This window comes from Eptesicus fuscus, chromosome 2, assembly GCF_027574615.1.
Source record: "Eptesicus fuscus isolate TK198812 chromosome 2, DD_ASM_mEF_20220401, whole genome shotgun sequence".
NCBI lineage: Eukaryota > Metazoa > Chordata > Mammalia > Chiroptera > Vespertilionidae > Eptesicus > Eptesicus fuscus.
In genome coordinates, this window is record NC_072474.1 from 10,852,788 (window position 1) to 10,873,846 (window position 21,059).

General features: G+C 41.7%; 1 pseudogene; it reads right to left on the reverse strand.

Annotated features, from left to right (window-relative positions):
- Nucleotides 1-1,011: 1,011 nt before the first annotated feature.
- On the reverse strand, nt 1,012-1,901 carry LOC103301853 (ADP/ATP translocase 2-like; annotated as a pseudogene).
- Between the last annotated feature and the right edge of the window lie 19,158 nt (nt 1,902-21,059).

Consider the following 21,059-nt stretch of genomic DNA (forward strand, 5'->3'; position numbering starts at 1 on the left):
CCTGGTCCCTCCCAACTGCCCTCCCCTGCTGGCCATCTTGTGGTGGCCATCTTGTGGTGGCCATCTTGTGTCCACATGGGGGCAGGATCTTTGACCACATAGGGGCAGCTATCTTGATCTTGTGTGTTGGAGTGATGGTCAATCTGCATATTACTCTTTTATTAGAGGGGATAGAGGCCTGGTGCATGGGTGGGGACCAGCTGGTTTGCCCTGAAGGGTTTCCTGAATCGGGGTGGGGTTCCCTTGGAGCGTGGAGAAGCCTGGGCAAGGGGCCTGTGGTGGTTTGCAGGCCAGCCATGCCCCTGGCGACCCAAGCAGAGGCCCTGGTGTCTGGAATTTATTTACCTTCTACAATTAAAACTTTGTAGCCTGGAGTGGAGCCAAGCCTCCTGCTTGATCCATAGCTGCCGCCATTTCTGTTTGGATTTATTTACCTTCTATAATTGAAACTTTGTATCCTTGAGTGGAGGCCTGGGCCTGCCAGAGGGTGTGGAAAACTTGGCTTCCTCTGTTGCCGGGGAAACCCAAACCTCCCTTCTGGTAGTCATCTTGGTTGGGGTTAATTTGCATACTCGCCCTGATTGGCTGGTGGTCGTGGCTTGGCTGGTGGGCGTGGCTTATGTAGCAGAGGGATGGTTAATTGCATATTACTCTTATTAGAGAGGATAGTTTACATAAAATATCCCTCACCTATTTGAAGTATAAAGTCCAGTGTTTTTCAGTATATTCACAGTAATGTATCCATCTCTACTACATAATTTCAGAATATCTTTATCACTTCAAAAGGAAGCACCAGACTCATTAGTTAATAATTCCTCACATTCCTCTCACTCTTATCCTCTGGCAGTCACTAATCTATATTCTCTCTTTATAAATTTTCTTATTCTGGACATGTCATATAAATGGAAACATACCATATGTGGACTTTGGTGATAGTGAATAGTTTGTCAAGAATGCTCAAGATATGCTATATAGTTCAACATACCTGTTCATGGGTGGGCTGGGGGAAGACTAAGAAATAATTAATCTGAACCTCTTGATTTCATCATAAAGACAAGCACAAAAGCACCAGCCATGCTTCTGAGAACATTGTACCATGCACCTTGAAAAAAAGCTTTGCCTCCTTCATCATAAGCAATCTTCCTTCAGCACTCCAGCTGCCTGTGTATATGATGCCAGTTCCTTTGCAGCCTGACTACATCATTATGTGGCCATAAACAGTGTCAAACAGATAGGAAGTCAACCCAGTCACTTCTGTGACAGACTGCACCATCATCGAGCTGATGAAGATGTTTGTGTTCTTGGGATCTGGAAGCATTCCCTTTGCAGTATTGTAGAATACCAAAGTAGGCAGCTCAGTGGATGATATTCTGCACAGACACATGAAATCCTTGGTACAGACCCTTAATCATTAATCCAATCAGATTTGCAGCTCTTAACCAGGCATTCCCTGAGGCCTTGGATTCCCTTTCAGCGCCAGCTTTGTTCACAGCAGCTGCTAGACAGGTACACACAGAACACAATGAGGTGGCCCCAGCACCAACACCTGATGCCATATTCCCTGCAAAGTAGTGGCAGAACTGGGTTCTCTTGCCTACACCACCCAGGAAGATTTGCTTGTATTTATTTTTGTAGGGAAAGTTGAGAGCCTGGGTGAGAAAGTATCTGATGACATTGGCCAGGTTACCACCCCAGAAGGACAGGGCTCCCTGCTCCTTGAGGATAGGAACCACACAGTCTATAAAGGCCCTTATAGAGCTTATCTGTGGTGAATTGCTTCTTATGCTGCACTTGGAGCAGCAGCTTGACCCCCTCAGTGGATGCTCCACTGTCTTTGAGATGGCTATGTCCACTCCACCTGCCAGGAAGTCCTTGGTGAAGGACACAGCGGTATCTGTCATATTGAAAGGAAAGAAGAGGCGGGCAACTGTGGGACTGAACTAGTGACCAGCTGGACTCTGGGGCTCTGGGCATCAGTTTATTTTTATTTCATTTTATTTTTAATTGAATTTATTGGGGTGACATTGCTTAATAAAATTCTATAGGTTTCAAGTATACAATTGTATATACATCATCTGTTTACTGAATTGTGTGTTTACCACCCAGTCAAGTCTCCTTGTGATAGGTAGGAAGTTAGACTTGAGCAGCTAAGATGGGGCCTGCCTTGGGGACCTGACAGGGGTCGGACCAACATTGCCTTCAGGCCACCTCTCTATGGGTGGCTCAGCAGCCAGCAGACTAGCAGCAGGCAGATTCGGAACCAGCCAATTCATGGTGCAAGCTCAAAGGAAAATGACATGACCTCAATGTGACCTTACTAGGGCCCTGGAGTAATTATAATAAAATTTGCATTGAGGTTTTGACCCACCCTGTGGGTTCTTTTTCTGCATTATGGGTAAGGGCATGCCCAGAAGAAATATACTTTATGTAACTTTTTTCTGTCAATCAACCCTGAATGCAAATGAAAGTCTCCACCCGGAAAATCCCTCTTTTAAACCATATAATCCAGGAGTTTGGGCCATTGTCTCTCTCAACTGGCCAGCTCCTCATTTGGAGTGTTATCTTCAATAAACCCCACTTTGCTTTACTTTCATTTGTGTTGACCTTAAAATATTTTCTGATTCAACAAGAAGACCTGAGGTTCCAGCCAGTAGCCCAAATCAGTTACATTTCCATCACCATTTATCCCTCCTTTATCCTCTTCTACCTCCCCCCACCCCCTTTCCCTCTGGTAATCACCATACAGTTCTCTGTGTCTATGAGTGTTGTTTTTCTTTTCTTTTTTTGCTTAATCTCTTCACCCTTTTCACCCAGCCCCCAAACCCCCCTCCACTCAGATAGCGGTCAGGCTGTTCTCATTATCTGCTTCTAATCAAACAACAAAGCTGCTGAATCTTAAAGCCTTAACAAACGCTGCATCTTATTTTCATACAACAATAAAACCTTTTATTTTTATTATTCTTATTAAATAGAAAATTTTGGGGTTTTTTTTTTTTTTTCAGTGGTTTGCATTTGCTAGACAGTCATGACAGACAGTTTACATCATGGCTATTGCTTTCAGGAGATTCCACTGGATGATCCTCATTTCCATCCATCAGACATCTCTATTGTAGTTGGTCAAAAGTCCTGATTGGGCTGCCAGGGCTTCATTCTACTGACTATGACATTCCTGAAATCTCATGGATATTTTTTCCATTATTTAAAAACTAGAGGCCCGGTGCATGAAATTCGTGCACGGGGGTGGGGGGTAGTGTCCCTCAGCCCAGCCTGTACCCTCTCCAATCTGGGATCCCTCTCACAATCCAGGACTGCTGGCTCCCAACTGCTCACCTGCCTGCTTGCCTGATTGCCCCTAACCGCTTCTGCCTGCCAGCCTGATCACCCCCTAACCACTCCCCTGCCAGCCTGATTGATGCCTAACTGCTCCCCTGCCAACCTGATTGCCCCTAACTCCCCTCCCCTGCCAGCTTGGTCACCCCTAACTGCCCTCCCTTGCTAGCCTGATTGCCCCCAACTGCCCTCCCTTGCAGTCCTGGTCCCTCCCAACTGCCCTCCCCTGCCAGCCATCTTGTGTCCACATGAAGGAAGCCATCTTTGGCCACATGGGGGCAGCCATCCTGTGTGTTGGATTGATGGTCAATTTGCATATTACCTCTTTATTAGATAGGATACTTCCACAATGTTCTGACCAGGTGGTCTCATCAGGTTTTCTTCTTTTGTTTCGAAGTCTTTACACAGTCCAAATATCAGATTTCTGTAAGTTTATTGTAGGGTCTAAGAAATTGCTTATACTGTTTCACCTGATTGAATTCTGGTAGTTGTGCAGCCATATTCTTTTGTTACATTTTTTAGTCACCTTTCCTGGTGCATGAGTTTCTTTTCTGTTCTGGAAAACAATTCAACCTTTGCTTGACTGTCTCTAGTGAAGCCTGACTTTTTACTTAATCACAGGCTTTCCCATCAGACACCAGTATGAGCCTTGAGGTTGAGCCAATCAAGTCTGAGGTTGGAGAGTTGGGGTCAGAGTGGATGCCAGGCTACTGGATAGCAGAGAACCTAAAGTAACGTGAATTGTTGATTCGGAGCATGGTGGCAGCTGCCCTGAGAGTTGCAAAGACCTATAGTGGTCTTCACTTGACTGAGAAATAATTTTCATATACTTGGGCCAAGTAAAATTTTAGATTAATTTGTCATTGAAGAATCACTTGGCCTAATCTGACCAATAGAGTTTGCATTGGCAATTGAAGTCATTGGAGATAAGAGAAAAAAGCCAACAGAAGCTATAACTAACCATTATTGAGCACTTAACAGCCTTCGTTCAATGTACTTGAATGAATTATCATGTTTATTCCCACAGTAACCCACTTAAGAGATGAACAGACTGAGATATAGAGAAATTTAATAACTCACCTAGGATCACAGTTATAAACTGTGAGTTATGAACTTAGAGCTGGGAATCAAACTTACATTTCTGATACCAAAGTTCATTTACTTCCTGAGTATGGCTCTAGAATCTTTGGTTTATTTACATATTTGTATCTTTCTAAGTAAATACAAAAGTAGAACTTGGTTCTAAGTTGTCAGTGTAATCTTTTTTTAGAGGAACATGGTAGATTTTTGTTTCCTGAAAATTTCTTGGGATTTATGTAAACTATAGGACATTTGGGGCAAAAGGGGAAATTTCTGGTTCATGTGACCTGCTTTGTTTTTGATTCAGGTTGTTTTATTGAGCAGGGTGATTTCTTTGCTGGATCCTTATCTAGATGGAATTGAAGAATGAAGCCATGGATAAAAGGTGGTATATAAAAAGTACAGAGACTTTATTGCAAGCAAATACTACCTCTAAAGCCTTAATTCTAAATTCTAAGCCTAAAACTCTGTCCCTCTTGGTGCAGAGGAACAGAGGGCCCACCTAAGAAAGGTGTCCTCTCAGTTCCTAATCCTAAGACTCTGTCCCTCCTGGATGGACAGAGGGGCCCTTAAGAAGGATAACTGCTGCTTTCTTTGTCTTAAGGCATTAAATAGGGTGGAGACCCTCTTATTCTACCATGGGACCTTAGCTCCCAGGACCCCCACGTCTGCACTTTTCCTCATTTGGTCACCTTATTTGTTTAGTTGGGAGTCACTTTTGATTTATCTTATGGTTTTCTCCCAGTTGTGCTGGCAGAGAAAGCCTTACCTTGTAGCTCTCCCAGCTACTCAGGTCAGGGCTACTTTTGGTCTAACTTATGGTCATTTTAATTGCTCAGGCCAGAAATACCCTGTCTGTCCTTGATTTATTGCTGTTTTAATTGCTCAGGTCAGAAATGTTTCCATCTGCCTCTGGCATTTCTTCCTCTTTTTTACAAGAAGAGAAAAGCACCCTGGCGTCTTCTAGTCTCCATCTATATTCCTCTCCAATGGACCCTCCTCATTCCTAAAACTCCCTAAACCTGCCTATTTTATCCCTAAAACTCCTTTCATTTTTATAGCACATATGCCCATATGTTGAGCATAGAGTAGGATTGGAGCAAAAATCCCTTTAGGATTTAGGAATGCTGAAGTGATTAATATGTCCTGATTTAACAGTGACAACAGCATAGAACAATTAGCCACTTAATAAATTAAACTTAATTTATAAGTCTTCTGGGAGGACTCTGTCAGATTAAGTAAGATTCTGTGCCTTAATTGTCCATGAAGTTATGAACTGAGCCTTGCTCTCCATTATGAAGATCAAGTTCCAAAGTCCTGGCCATACTCATCCATCATTTCTTTGTCTCCTCAGGGAATCATGACTTTAATGAAGACAAATTCTATTACTTTAAACATTTATTCTTGATAATAAAAATCCAACCAGGGCCCTAACTAATGAATTGACAAATTATTTTGCTGTACCCTATTAAAGGTATTAGTTGGTATTGGTTGCTTTTTGGATATTTTGTGATAGTGGGTTTTTTTTTGGTAGAAATATAAGAAATTCTGATTCACTCACTGAAGAATTTGGAAGCAGTCTGGGGAACAGGGAAAATACAAGATGAACTGAGACAGAAAGTAAGATAAATACTTGAAGACTAATGGGGGATGTGTCAAAAGAATATTCAAGTCACCTTGAAGGGGCTCCTATTGGCAAAATTAGGAGATTATTTGAACACAAAAAAGAATATTGAGTGTGGATGATTGTATAAGGAGGAGACTTTTGTATACAGGGGAAGAATTCAATATAGAAGCAGTGTATGCAGGCTAAGGGATTGGTTTGGGTTTTAATTTTGACTCCATTACCTCCTATGCTATTAAGTTCTTAAATTTTCTATGCATCAGCTTCCACATCTATAAAATTGGAATAATAATAATAATAATCATACCTATATCAGAGGAATAATAAGAGGATTGACTAATACAAAATTTGTAAGTAAAGCCTTTAGAACAGTCCCTGGAACATAGCATGTGCTAAATAATTATTATTTCTTTTATTATTTTTGTCTACAATAACCACTACCCATTAGGGAGCTTCCATATCAGCTCTGGGATTTGTTTTATTGTTTCCAGTTTTATTGAGACATAATGACATATAATACTGTAAGTTTAATGTGTCAATGTATTGACTGGATACACATTCACTGAGTGTCCAGATTATTATGACCACCGCATCAGTACTTCATTGGGCCACCTTTTGCCTTCGATACTGCAGCGATTCTTCTTGGCATTGACTCCACGAGATGCTGAAAGGTGATGCGAGGAATTTGACATCGTGCTTGATGAATAGCACTGTCCAGATCTGTGAGATTTGATGATTGTGGAACCAGCTGCCTGATGGCTCTTTTAACTTCGTCCCACAAATGCTCAATTGGATTGAGATCTGGTGATTATGAGGGCCACCTAAGCAAGATAAAGTCACCTTCATGTTCTTGAAACCTACTCCTCCACAATACGAGCACCGTGGCATGGTGCATTGTCATGATCCCTGAACACATAATAATCTGGCCACTCAGTGTATATCCTATCTAATAAAAGAGTAATATGCAAATTGACTGTCACTCCAAGACACAAGATAGCCAACCCCATGTGGTCAAAGATGGCAACCCCCATGTGGACACAAGATGGCCGTCACAAGATGACCAGCAGGGGAGGGCAGTTGTGGCCAGTTAGGGGTGACCAGGCCAGCAGAGGAGGGCAGTTGGGGGTAACCAGCCTGGCAGAGGATGGCAGTTATGGAGGGGACCAGGCCAGCAGGGGAGGGCAGTTGGGGGGGACCAGGCCTGCAGTGGAGGGCAGTTGTGGTCAATCAGGCCAGCAGGGAGGGCAGTTAGGGGTGACTGGGCCAGCAAAGGAGGGCAGTTGGGGGAGACCAGGCCACCAGGGGAGGGCAGTTGGGTGGGACCAGGCCTGCAGGGGAGGGAAGTAGGGGGGGGGACCAGGCCTGCAGGGGAGGGAAGTTAGGTGTGACCAGGCCAGCAGGGGAGGGCAGTTGGGGGCGACCAGGCCTGCAGGTGAGGACATTTAAGGGAAACCAGACTGGCAGGGGAGGGCTTTTATGGGTGACCAGGCCTGCAGGTGAGGGCAGTTAGGGGCAATTGGACTGGCGGGGGAGCAGTTAGGTGTCGATCAGGCTGGCAGGGGAGTGGTTAGGGGATGATCAGGCTGGCAGGCAGAAGCAGTTAGGGGCAATCAGGCAGGCGAGCAGTTGGGAGCCCGCAGTCCTGGATTGCGAGAGGGATGTCCGATTGCCCGTTTAGGCCCGATCCTACGGGCCTAAACCGGCAGTTGGACATCCCTCAAGGGGTCCCAGATTGGAGAGGGTGCAGTCTGGGCTGAGGGACACTCCCCCCATGCACGAATTTCATGCACTGGGCCTCTAGTCCTATAAAATAAAAGGCTAATATGCAAATTGTCCCCTCAACCAGGAGTTCGGCCAGCAGGCAGGGCGGCCAACTGCCCATGTCCCCTCCCCCTGGCCAGGCTGGCCGGACCCCACCCATGAACGAATTCATGCACCGGACCTCTAATATATATACACACACACATGCACACACACACACACACACACACACACACACACACACACACACACACACACACTGCGTGGCCAGATTATTATGCATTCAGAGATCATAATAATCTGACCACTCAGTGTATATTGTGAAATGATTACCACAGTGGTGTTAGTAAATACCTCTATTACTTCATATAATTATCATTTCCATTTTGTGGTGAGAATACTTAAGATCTATTCTCTTAGCAACTTTGAAAAATATAATGCAGAAGTGTTGCCTATAATCACCATGCTGCACATTAGGTCCCCAGAACTTATTCTTATGTTTTTTGTTCTTTTTGTGTTAATTTTTGTTTATGATGTCAAATAGCAATCTAGTTTCATCCTTTTGCATATGGCAGCACTATCTATTGAACACTATCCCTTTTCTCCATTGTATGTTTTTGACTACTTTGTCAAAAATCAGTTGCCTATATACATGTGGGTATATTTCCGGGTTCTCAATTCTGTTACAATGGTCTGTGTGACTGTTTTAATATGAATATAATACCATCTCAACTATTGTAGTTCTGTAGTATTATTTAAATTGGGAATATGAGACCTCCAGCTTGTTCTTTTTACTCAGAATTGGTTTTGGAATCTCAGGTTTTTTGTGGTTACATACAAATTTGATTTTTTTTTTCTATTTGTTTGAAAAATGCCATTGGGATTTTTATGGGGGTTGAATTAAGTCTGTATATTGTTTTAGGTAATATGGCCATTTTAACTAGGTTGATTCTTCCAACCCATGAACAATGAATATATTTCTATCTCTTTGTGTCATTAATATCTTTCAATAATGTCTTTTAGTTTCAGTGTGTAGGTCTTCACATCCTTTGTTAAATTTATTCCTAGGTGTTTTATAATTTTGTTGCAATTGCAAATTAAATTGTGGTGGGTTTTATTTTCTGAAATTTTCTGAAATTTTATTGGATTTTTATATATTAATTTTGTATCCTGCAACTTTACTGAGTTTGTTTATTGTCTCTAATAGTTTTTGGTGGAATCTTTAGGGTGTTCTATATTTAGAATCATGTCATCTGCAAAAAGTGACAATTTCACTTATTTCCAATTTGGATGCCTTTATTTCTTTGCCTTGCCTCACTACTCTGGCTAGGACTTCCATTACTATGCTGAATATCAGTGGTGAGAGTGGGCACCCTTGTCTTGTTCCTGATGCTAGAGGAAATACTTTCAGTTTTTTAGCCATTGAGTATGATATTATCTGAGAATTTGTCATCTATGGTTTATTATACCCATTTTATAATACCCATTTTATTGTGTTTTTTAATTATAAATGAATGTTGTTTCTTCTCAAATGCTTTTTCTATATCTATTGGTATGATCATATGACTTTTATCCTTTATTTCATTAATGTGGTGCATCACATTGATCAATTTGCATATGTTGAAACATCCTTTTGCCTATAGGAAGAACCCTACTTAATTGTGATAGATTATCATCATTTTAATGTAGTGTTGGGTTTGATTTGCTAGTATTTTGTTTAGGATTTTGGTATCTATATTCATCAGAGATATTGGTATATAGTTTTCATTTTTGTGTTGTCCTTGCCAGGTTTTGATACCAGGGTTATGTTAGCCTCATAATGAATTAGGAAATAATGCCTCTTCATCAATTTTTTTAAAGAGTCTGAGAAGTATAGCCACTAATTCTTCTTTGAAGTTTTGGTAGAATTTACTTGTAAAGTCATTTGGTCCTGGACTTTAACATTTGGGAAGTTTTTGATGACTATTTCAATTTCTCTAATGTTGATAAGTCTATGTAGATTTTTCAATTATGGAGGTTATATATTTCTAAGAACTTTTCCATTTCTTCTAGGTTATTAAATTTGGTAACATATAGGCTTTCATAGTATTCGTGTATAGTCCTTTATATTTCTGGAGTATCTATTGTAACTTCTCTATCATTTCTGATTTTATTTGAGTCTTTTCTATTTTGTCCATAGGAGTCTAGCCAGAGCTTTCTCAACTTTATGAATGGTGTGTTTTTTTAAAACAGCTCTTTCTTACATTAATTTTTCTATTCTTTTTGTTCTCTTTTTTGTTTAATTTTGCTATAATTTTTATTACTTTCAACCTTCTACCGACTATTTGCTTTTTCTAATTTTTTAAGGTGAAATGTTAGATGGTTTATTTGATATTTTTCTTGTTTCTTGAGGTAGTCCTGCAATGATATAAACTTACCTCTTATTACTACTTTTGCTACATCCCTAAAATTTGGATATTTCATACTGTCATTCTCATTTGTCTCTATGTATAGTTTAATCTCACCTTTTATTTCTTTTATGACTCAGTTGTTGTTTAGTAGTATGTTGCTTAATTGCACATATTTATTGTAATTTTAATTTACTTTTTGTAGTTAATTTCCAGTATTAAAGCATTGTGGTTAGACAATATGCTTGGTATAATTTCAATGTTCTTAAATTTTTTGAGGCTGGTTTTGTGCCCCAACATCTAGTTTATCCTTGAGAATGTTTCATGGGCACTGGAGAAGAATGTGTATTTTATTGTTTGGGATGAAAGTTCTGTAAATGTCATAAATGGCAGTACTTCATCTTTTCTTATGGATGAGTAGTATTCCATTGTATATATATATATATCACATCTTCTTTATCCATCATCCCTCAAGGATTCTTATGTTGTTTTCATGTTTCAGCTATTGTGAATAATGCTGCAATGAACATAGGGGTACATATATCTTTATAAATATGTATTTTCAAATTTTTCAAGTTGGCATGAAGAGGGATTGCTGGGTCATATGGTAGGTCTATTCTTAACCTTTTTGAAGAACCTCCATAATGTTTTCCTGCACTAATTCATATTCCCACCAGCAGTATACTATACAGGGGTTTTCTCCACTTCCTCTCCAACACTTGTTATTTCACTGGGAAAGGGTGATGAGAGGAGGATGAAGAGGGTAAATGGTGTAAATAGGGTGACAGAAGGACTATAGACTTGGATGGTGAGCACACAATGCAATATACAGATGTTATTGACAATGTTACCTCAATACATTTAACTAAAAATAATAAAGTTATTGTAATAGAATTGCTTTTAAAAATTCATTTTCCGATTGCTTATTGCCAATGTATAGAAATATAGTGGGTTTTGTCTATGGATTTGTATTCTGTAACCTTGCTGAAGACTTAATATTTTTTATACATTTTTGTGTGTGGATTCCTTAGGATTTTCTGTATATAAGATTATGTCACCTGTGAATAGATATGAATTTAATACTTCCTTTTAAATCTTGTGTCACTTTATTTTACTTTCTTGACTGATTGGCCAATCTAGAACCTCCAGGACATTTATACTAATAAAAGGGTAACATGTGAATTAGACCGGACATCTTTCTGACATCTTCCAAACGTCCTTTCAGACAAAGCCGTGGTGGCAGGGGCCAAGGCAGAAGCAGTCAGGGGTGATCAGGCTGGCAGGAGGGAGCAGTTAGGGGGCGATTAGGCCAGCAGGGGAGAGCAGTTAGGTGTCAATCAAGCCAGCAAGGGAGTGGTCAGGGGGCAATCAGGTTGGCAGGCAGAAGTAGTTAGGGGCAATCAGGCAGCCAGGCAGGCGGGCAGTTAGGAGCCAGCAGTCCCGATTGTAAGAGGGATGTCTGACTGCCAGTTTAGGCCCAATCCCTGCAGCCTAAACCAGCAGTTGGACATCCCCTGAGGGGTCCTGGATTGGAGAGGGTGCAGGCCGGGCTGAGGGACCTTCTCCTGTGCATGAATTTTGTGCACTGGGCCTCTAGTTGTTGAATAATAATGCTAAAAGTTTTGTCCCTGACTTTATGAGGAAAGCACTGTTAAATGTCATTTTAAATGGGGAATTTTCATAGCTGCCTTTTAGCAGCTTGAAATTTTATCATAAAAGGATGTTTGATTTTGTCAAATGCTTTTTTCTATGTATTCATATGACCATATTTTTCCCATTTCTTCTCTAAATACAACAAAATGTAATGATTGTTATTTTTGTATTAAGCCAATCTTGCATTCCTGAGATAAATTTATTTATTATTAGGTTATGGTATATTATTCTTTATGTACATTGCTTAATTCAATTCGCTGGTGTTTTATTGAGGATTTTCAAATCTGTATTTGTATAGGACATATGCCTGTAATTTTCATCTACTGTGATATCTGTATGGATTTGGTATTAGGATAATATAGATCTCCTAGAACAAGTAGGGCTGAAATGTCATCTAAGTTTTGGATAAATTTGTGAAAAATAAATTGCCAGTTTTTATTTAAACATTTATTAGAATTCACCAAAAAAAAAAAATGCCATCTGGACCTGGATTTTTCTTTATTGGAACATTTTTATTACTAATTTATCTTAATAACTAGGGGCTCAGGGCACGAAATTTGTGCACTGGGGGTCGGGGATCCCTCAGCCCAACCTGCCCCCCTCACATACTGGGAGCCCTCAGGGAATGTCCTATTGACGGCTTAGGCCCGCACCCCACAGGGAGCATACCTAAGCCGCAGTCTGGCCTCCCTTTGTGGGAGGCAATCAGGCTGGTCAGGGGAAGGAACCAGCCCCATCACCCCGCTGCTGCAGCCACTGTCAGTCACCACAGCCACCAAGGTGTTCTCATCAACACGGACTCCAGTCCCTTCACCAAGAAAAAATGACAACTTTCTTTAGGCATTTTCAAGATGTGTCTTTCATAGGATATGGATTTATTTATTTATTTTTTATCCTCACCTGAGGGTATGTTTCCATTGACTTTTAGAGAATGTGGAAGAGAAAGGGAAAGACAGAGAGAAACACTTTGATTGGTTGCCTCCTTCATGAGCCCTGATCTGGGCCCCAGCCAGGGAGGAGCCTGCAACCTAGGTACATGCCTTTGATCAGAATCAAACCCAGACCCTGCTGTCTGCAGGCCGAGGCATTATCCACTGAATCAAACCAGCTAGGGCAGGGTATGACATTTCTTAGCCTTCCAGCAGTGGACCTTCATTTTTTTCTCCAGAAGTGTGGTGGAAAAACCCTAGATCACCTTTTTGGATTCTTATTACCCAAGTTACTAAGAATATTACCAGTGGCATACAGGAAGCTTAGCCAATGTGCAGTCAGAAAAGGTGTTTCCTCTATACTTCACACCAATGGAGGACTGGGCCCTGCCCAGGCCTCTCCAGCTCCCTCTGATCACCGGCTCAGCCTCTGCCCAGGCCTGCCCAGACCGAAAGCCTTTTGGGCAGGAGTGGAACCCCAGCTCCCTACAATCAATCGCAGGGGGTCCGCTCCTGCCCAGGCCAAAAGCAGACCCCAAGCTCCCTGCCCAGGTGATCAATCGCAGGGGGTCCGCTGGTGTACCAGGCCGAAGAAACCCCCAGCTCCCTGAAATCGATGGCAGGGGGTCTGCTCGTGCACCAGACCAAAAGCCTCCGGCGGGGGCTTTTGGCCTGGTGCCAGAGTGGTCACCCAGCTCCTGGCTTTCGATGGCAGGGGAGCTGGGTGTCTGCTGGTACAGAGCCAGAGCGGACACCCAGCTCCCCACTTTCGATGGCAGGGGGTCCACTCACCACGCCCACCATCCAATCAGAGCGAGGAGCTGGGTGTCTGCCACGCCCACCATCCATCGAAAGCAGGGAGCTGGGTGTCAGCTTCGGCTCCAGGCCAAAAGCCTCCGGCAGAGGCTTTCAGTCTGGTGCCAGAGCGGACCCCAGCTCCCTGCAGTCCGTCACAGGGCGCCATCTTGGTCGGGTTTATTTGCATACTCGCTCTGATTGGATGGTGGGCGTGGCTTGGCTGGTGGCTTGGCTGTGAGTGTGGCTTGGGCGTAGCGAAGGTGTGGTCAATTTGCATATTACTGTTTTATTAGGTTGGATATTTGCCAAAGATCTTATTACTTTTATGGAGGAGCTAATTTTGGAAGTATTTATTCTGGCATCTGGAAGTGTGTCTTTATTGGATGTTACTTTGAAAGCAAAGTGTCTTATAAGAAATCTTTACTTTTTTTCCAATTACATTTTACATACAACATTATTTTGTATTAGTTTCAGGTGTACAGCATAGTTCCTAGACAATCATATACTTTACAAAGTTGTGCACCTGATATTTCAAGTACACACCTGGCACCATACATAGTTATTACAGTATTATTGACCATATTCCCCATACTGTACTTTACTTTTAATGAACATTGGTAGTTTCAATCTACATTCCCTTCTACATTTTTGTCTCTTATTAATTTATTTCTAGATTAACCTTTAATCTAAATTCACACAAATATTGAATATATTGAAGAAATGTTTCATAGAAAGATCCTATATAATAATACAGGAATATGAAAATTGTCATTACTCCATAACGTAATGACCAGTTTAGCAGGCTGTGTGCACAGCAGGCTCAGGTGCCTGAGCCACGGCAGCCGGGGGACGTGAGCCTGTGGTGCCTCCTCTGGAGTTGGGGAGCTAATGATGGATGGGCTCTGGTCCTCCTCCAACAGCCCTCTTCAGCAGGCATGGGGCTGCTGAGACCCAGGCTGGGCCTCTGGCCACAGATCCACAGGTTTGTATAAACCGACTCTACCAGGCCACCCGGAGGCCATGTGGCTGGGCCGCAGGGTGCCTGAACCCAGTGCCCGTTCAAGATGTGAAACAGAGAGGAGGTGTGGGAGGAAATCCAGAAAATGGGATATGTGGGTTCAAAACTCAATCCCTTTAGGCTTTGTCCTCCTTGGCCCACCTGAGGGGTGGCTCCTGGGCGAGTGCCACAGCTTCGGCAAAGCGGCTGGCCAGGAAGTGGCTGGCCCAAGGGGTGCAGAGTGGCGCCAAGGCAGGATGCATTGGAGGGGGCTCAGACCAGGTCAAGGGGTTGGCGGGCAGGGATCTGCCTCGCTCACAGAGTGTGAGGTTCTGCAGTGTTCCCAAGACTCAGGTAGGCCTGGCGGAAAACAAGAGGTGATGACTGCGGCATGGAAGGATGCCCAGGTAGAGGGGTGTGGACCTGCAGCCCTGAGGTGGGGGTTGAGGGGCAGTGTCACCTCAGTGGAGGGGTGCCACACTGTCGGGTACCCTACTGTGGTGTTTCGGCGAAGCTTCCAGTGATAGCAGGGCCTTGCCCCGGCTGTCTGCGCACTTGAGAGTCAGCTACTCCTGTTCCCACCATGGCCCAAAAGCAAGCCCACACCTGCCCCGCCCCCAGTTCCTGCCCCGTCACACCCCACAGTGGAACGCACCTGCACAGTGAGTGCAAAGCCTACCACCTGCTCCCCAGAAGGGGGGGCAGTAAAGAATGGGAGTGGGAGTAGGGGCTGGGGGGCAAGGGAGAGGAAAGAATGTGGAGTGTCCACGATGAACAGGTGCTTGAGGATGAGGCTCGGAAGCCTGATGGGGAGGTTTGTTCTGTTTGCCCCGCAGCTGTCCCTTAGGAAAGGCAGAAAGCATGGCTGTGAGGGCTCCCTGTGCGCTGAGTCAAGTTCCACAGCCAACTGGAATTGGCCTCAGTTTCCTGGTCTGTAAAATGGATTAAGCGTGTCCCAGTGCCTTTGTTGAGCTTTGAGGGCCAATTGAGATACTATATAAAGAAAATGAGGGAAGAAGTGAGAAACAAAAGGAAGGATGAGCAACACAAAAAAAGATTGGAAGGAACCTGTAAACCTATTGTAACTTAAATAGGGAATATAGTCAATAGTGTAATGACGGTATGATGCCAGGTGGGTATTGGAAATATCGGGGAACACTTTGTAAAGTATATGATTGTCTAACCACTATTTTGTAACTAATATAAAACCTGAAACTAATACAAAGTAATATTGAATGTAAAGAAATGAAAATAGGAGTGAAATTTTTAAAAATTTCAAAGTTTAAATAAAGGCTATAAAGGAAGGAAGGGGGAGAATAAAAATAGTGTTTTTTGTTTTACCACTTTATTGTCTTTTCAGTACATGAAAAAAACAGTTGTCTTTATATGGTGCTTTTATACTTTTCTAAGTCATTATCTCATTTGATGTTCAGGGCAACTTAAAGACAAGATAACTATTCCCTCCACTATTCAAAGAAAGGAAATCTTAGTGTCTGGCCCTAATGATTCAATCGTCAAGCCCTTATTGTAAAGCAAGGTTAGTGGAATTTCCTGTGAAGGGTCATATCTATACTAATAAAAGCCTTGTGGGCAATCAGGCCAGCAGGGAAGAGCAGTTGGGGGTGATCAGGCTGGCGGGGGAGCAGTTAGGTGTCAATCAGGCCAGCAGGGAAGTGGTTAGGGGGTAATCAGGCTGGCAGGCAGAAGCGGTTAGGGGCATTCAAGCAGCCAGGCAGGCGGGCAGTTAGGAGCCTGCAGTCCCGGATTGTAAGAGGAATGTCCAACTGCCAGTTTAGGCCCAATCCCTGTGGCCTAAACTGGCAGTCGGACATCCCCCAAGGGGTCCAAGATTGGAGAGGGTGCAGGCTGGGCTGAGGGACACCCCCCTGCACAAATTTCGTGCACTGGGTCACTAGTTTAGAGATAATGATGAAATACTAAATTAATACTTCAATATTTATTGTTTGAAAGGAATAGAGCATTTAATCTACACTAATAAAAGAAACATGCAAATTGACCATCCCTCTGCTACGCCCACCACCAATCAGGAGCGAGTATGCAAATTAACCCAACAAAGATGGTGGAGGCCATGGACCTGGAGGGAGCAGGAGGCTTGGTTTGCCCCCATTGATGGAATAAGCCAAGCTTCCCACCTTCCCTGGCTGCAGCTGAAGGAGTGGCAGGGAGCCTGGGTCACTGGGGGCAACCCAGGCTTCCCATTGGCCCTGGCCTCCACTCAAGGAGGAGCTGGAGAAAAAAAAAAAAGGAGGAGCTGGGAGCCTGGGTTGCCAGGGGGCATGGCCAGCCTGCAAATAGCCATCAGCCCCTCACCCAGGCTGGCCAGGCACCCCAGCGGAGACCCCCAACCTGAAGGGGGTGTGGCCAGCCTGAAAACAGGCCTCAGCCCCTCACCCAGGCTGGCCACGACCTCCCCCAGTGGGGACCCTCACCCCAGGGGTGTGTGGCCAGCCTGCAAACCACCAGAGGCCCCTTGCCCAGGCCACCCCATACCCCAAAGGAACCCTCACCCTGAACCAGGACAGCCTTCAGGGCAAACCAGCCAGCCCCCACCCATGCACCAGGCCTCTATCTATACTAATAAAAGGGTAATATGCTAATTAGACTGGGAGACCTTCCAGGAGACCTTCCGGATGTTCTTCTGAACAAAGCCATGGTGGCGGGGCCGAGGAAGAGGTAGTTAGAGGCCAAGAGGGGAGGGCAGTTGTGCGTGATCAGGCCAGGATGGGAAGGCAGTTGTGGGTGATCAGGCCAGCGTGTGTGTGTGTGTGTGTGTGTGTGTGTGTGTGTGTGTGTGTGTGTGTGTGTGTGAGGGACGTTGGGGGTGAGCAGACCAGCAGATTGCGAGAGGGATGTCAGATTGCCGGTTTAGGCCCGATCCCTGTAAACCGGCAGTAGGACATCCTTCGAGGGGTCCCAGATTGGAGAGGATGCAGGCTGGGCTGAGGGACACCCCCCCCCCATGCATGAATTTTGTGCACTGGGCCACTAGTTATTCTATAAACATTGTGTTCTAATATATTTAAGCAGATGCTATGGTCTTGATTATCCACTTAATTTTTATTAAAATTGATCAAGAGATAGTATTTTAATCTTGAACTTAGACTTTTTTGTGAACAAAGTATTTGAAGAAAAGTATATAAATACATTATATTATGTGGACTCCCTAATAGATTCCAAAAGAAAAATTAGTTCTACATTTTATGATTCATAATATATATGTGGTAATATACCCTTACTTGTCTGACTATACTGAGTCCTGAATTTTGGTATCAGCTTATAGTCATGTAGCTTTATTGTAAAAATGCAAAGTGAGAAATATTCATATCATTATTTTTCAGGGATCTTTTTAAAATGATGTTGAATTTCACTACAGTATGAAGTCAGAATAATGTACATACACATTGGTGCCTAGTGGATTTATATGTCTCCTATTTATGATGATCTGAAATAATTAAAGTTTTCACAGTTAAATGAATCTCAAAATGCAACTACAGGAATTTTTTGAGCGAGAATTGGGGGAAGTTTACAAAGCTGAAGTTGAAAGGCTTCTACATAAAGTAAAAATATAAAGTACAAAAAAATAGAAAGTATAAGTTAAAATGTATGCAGAAAAAATTTTTATATAGGATAAGATTATGCCACTATTTTAACAAATTATTTTTTAATATATTTTTATTGATTTCAGAGAGGAAGAGAAAGGGAGAAAGAGATAGAAACATCAATGATGAGAGAGAATCATTGAATGCTTGCCTCCTGCACGCCCCTTACTGGAGATCAAGCCTGCAACTTGGGCATTTGCTGTGCCCTGATCAGGAATAGAACCATGACCTCCTGGTTCATTGGTCAATGCTCAACCACTAAGCCATGCTGGCCGGGCTTCACAATTTATTTAAAATAAATCTATACTATTTAAAAACCTAAATCACATTTATACTTTAATAAAATATAAATTTTAATATCTTCGCCAATTTTTAGCACCAACTACCTATGTGTACAAACAGTCTTGCAATAAGTAGTTTATTTTACATTTTTGATGTTTGGATTTTTTACTTCTTATTTCCTGATATCTTTTTTTTAACTTTTGAACCATAACAAAAAATTCAGAAGAAGTTATGAGTGATTCAGCCCATCTCTTCCCAACAAGGTGGCTCAGGTAAAATAATCATGTACATCTGACCTTCAAATAGAATACTCCAGTGATTTCACAAAGGCCAGTTCAACGCTTTACTGCTCTGTTGCACTTTCACATGTAATACTCAGGAGTTGACATTTATTAAACTGTTGGTGAACTCTGGAGACATCCTGAGGGCTGAGGTGTTATATGAATCTCTTTATCATGGTAATAGATATGTGTTAGAAAATAACACTGAGATCTTTTGAAAAAGAGGGACACACTTTATCATTTGTTTAATTGGGTAACTGGAATAAATACAAATTCATAAGGTTATTTGCAGTGAGTATGCAAATTCGTATTAGTTTTACTCAAAGTAGCTATTTAAGTAAATCAGTAAGAAAAATCTCATACTAAAACATCAAAGGCAAATGTAAAATACTTTACAATAATCCACATATGTTGTTGCTTTTTCTTTAACCCTCCTTATAGAATATCCCTGATATAATGTTTACTTGGCATGAATTTTCCTCATAGAAGATATTTCATGTATAGAAAAAACAAACAAACAAAAAGCTTACTAAAAGAATTTTGTGGGTTTCATTGAGACAAATTATTTCTAATATGTTTCTATATTTCAATAAATTAAATGAGAAAGTAAGTACATATTTTTAATAAATATAATTAATGCTTTTAGTTATAGCATTTAACTTTAGAACATTTTCAGTCATCAAATAGTGCTATTCTGCTGTATTTCTTTAATATTGCAGTTACAGTGAATTTAACTTTGGGATATGCAGTTTTATAATTATTTATATCTATACTAGAGGTCTGGTGCACGAGATGAGTGCATTCGGGAGGGGGGGTGTCCCTTAGCTCCGCCTGAGCCCTCTTGCAGTCCAGGACTCTCAGGTGTTGTCCGACTGACAGCTTAGGCCTGCTCCCCCACCATCAGTCAGACATCCTTAGCGCTGTCACAGAGGCAGAAGAGGCTCCCGCCACTGCTGCTGTGCTCACCAGCTGTGAGCCCGGCTTCTGGGCTTCTGGCTGAGCAGTGCTCCACCTGTGGGAATGCACTGACCACCAGGGGGCAGCTCCTAGATTGAGCATCTGCCCCCTGGTGGTCAGTGCGCATCATAGCAACCAGTTGTTCTGCTGTTCAGTTGATTTGCATATTAGCCTTTTATTATATATGATGTTAATGTGTTCTTTAAAATTTGGAATATCTGTTTCCAGTTATTTACATTATTAGCATCACTATATTTCATATGTTTAAAAGTTGATACTTATAATTAATAGAAACTATAATTTCAGTTGAAAGATTCCTCCTGTATTCAACTACATACTTATATAATATTTATGCTAATAATTCCATTTAGTATTTTAATTTAAATACTTTCAGAAAACATGCAAGATAAGATTTAATAAATTTAAAAATCAGTAAAATTTACTGATAATACTATCCATAGAAAATGTTTGTTGAAAATTATGGCTTTGTACATAAAGTTGTAAAGCAAGTTGACTAATAACATATTTCTGAATACACACCCATGTAAATATACTTACTGATAAATATATTTAAAAATTAATTCAAACTGTAGTGTAGATATAAAGGTAAGATCTAAAATTATAAAAATTTCTAGAGAACATATGGGAAAGTTTGCAGGACATTGATTTACTTAAAGGATGATCTGTAAAAATATACAATTAATAAATCGGGCTTCATTGAAATAAAACTTTTAAGAACCTGCAAATTTACATCAGAGTGGGAGAAAATATTTGTACATGACTTACCTCATAAAGAATGTGTATACAGAATATGTAAAGACTACTTAAAACTCAATAAAAAAAGATGACTAACCCAATTTAAAAAATTGATCAGATACTTTACAAGAGAGGAAATATACCTGGCAAGTAATCTTATTAAAAGATGCTCAACATCATTATTCATTAATGAAATGCAAACTGAAATGCATTTACCACAATGCCTTTAAAACTACAGAAATGATTAAGTACTGGTAAAAGATGTGGGACAATTGGACCTCTCATATTGTTGGAAGAATTCAAAATTGTACATGCCTCAAGTAACAATTGGGCAGTTACTGATAAAGTACACATAAATTCATCATATGACCAATCACCATATTTTCAGAAATTTTACCAAGTAATATGAAAACCTATGTTCACACAAACCTGTACATACATGTGTATAACAACTTTATTAATACTATACATGTCCCTCAACTGTGAAATGAATAAACAAACACGATGCATCCAAATTCCAACAACAGAAAACTATCCTACCATAATAAGTAATGAAACATGGTTTCGTGAAACAATATATGGATCACAAATACATTTTGCTAAG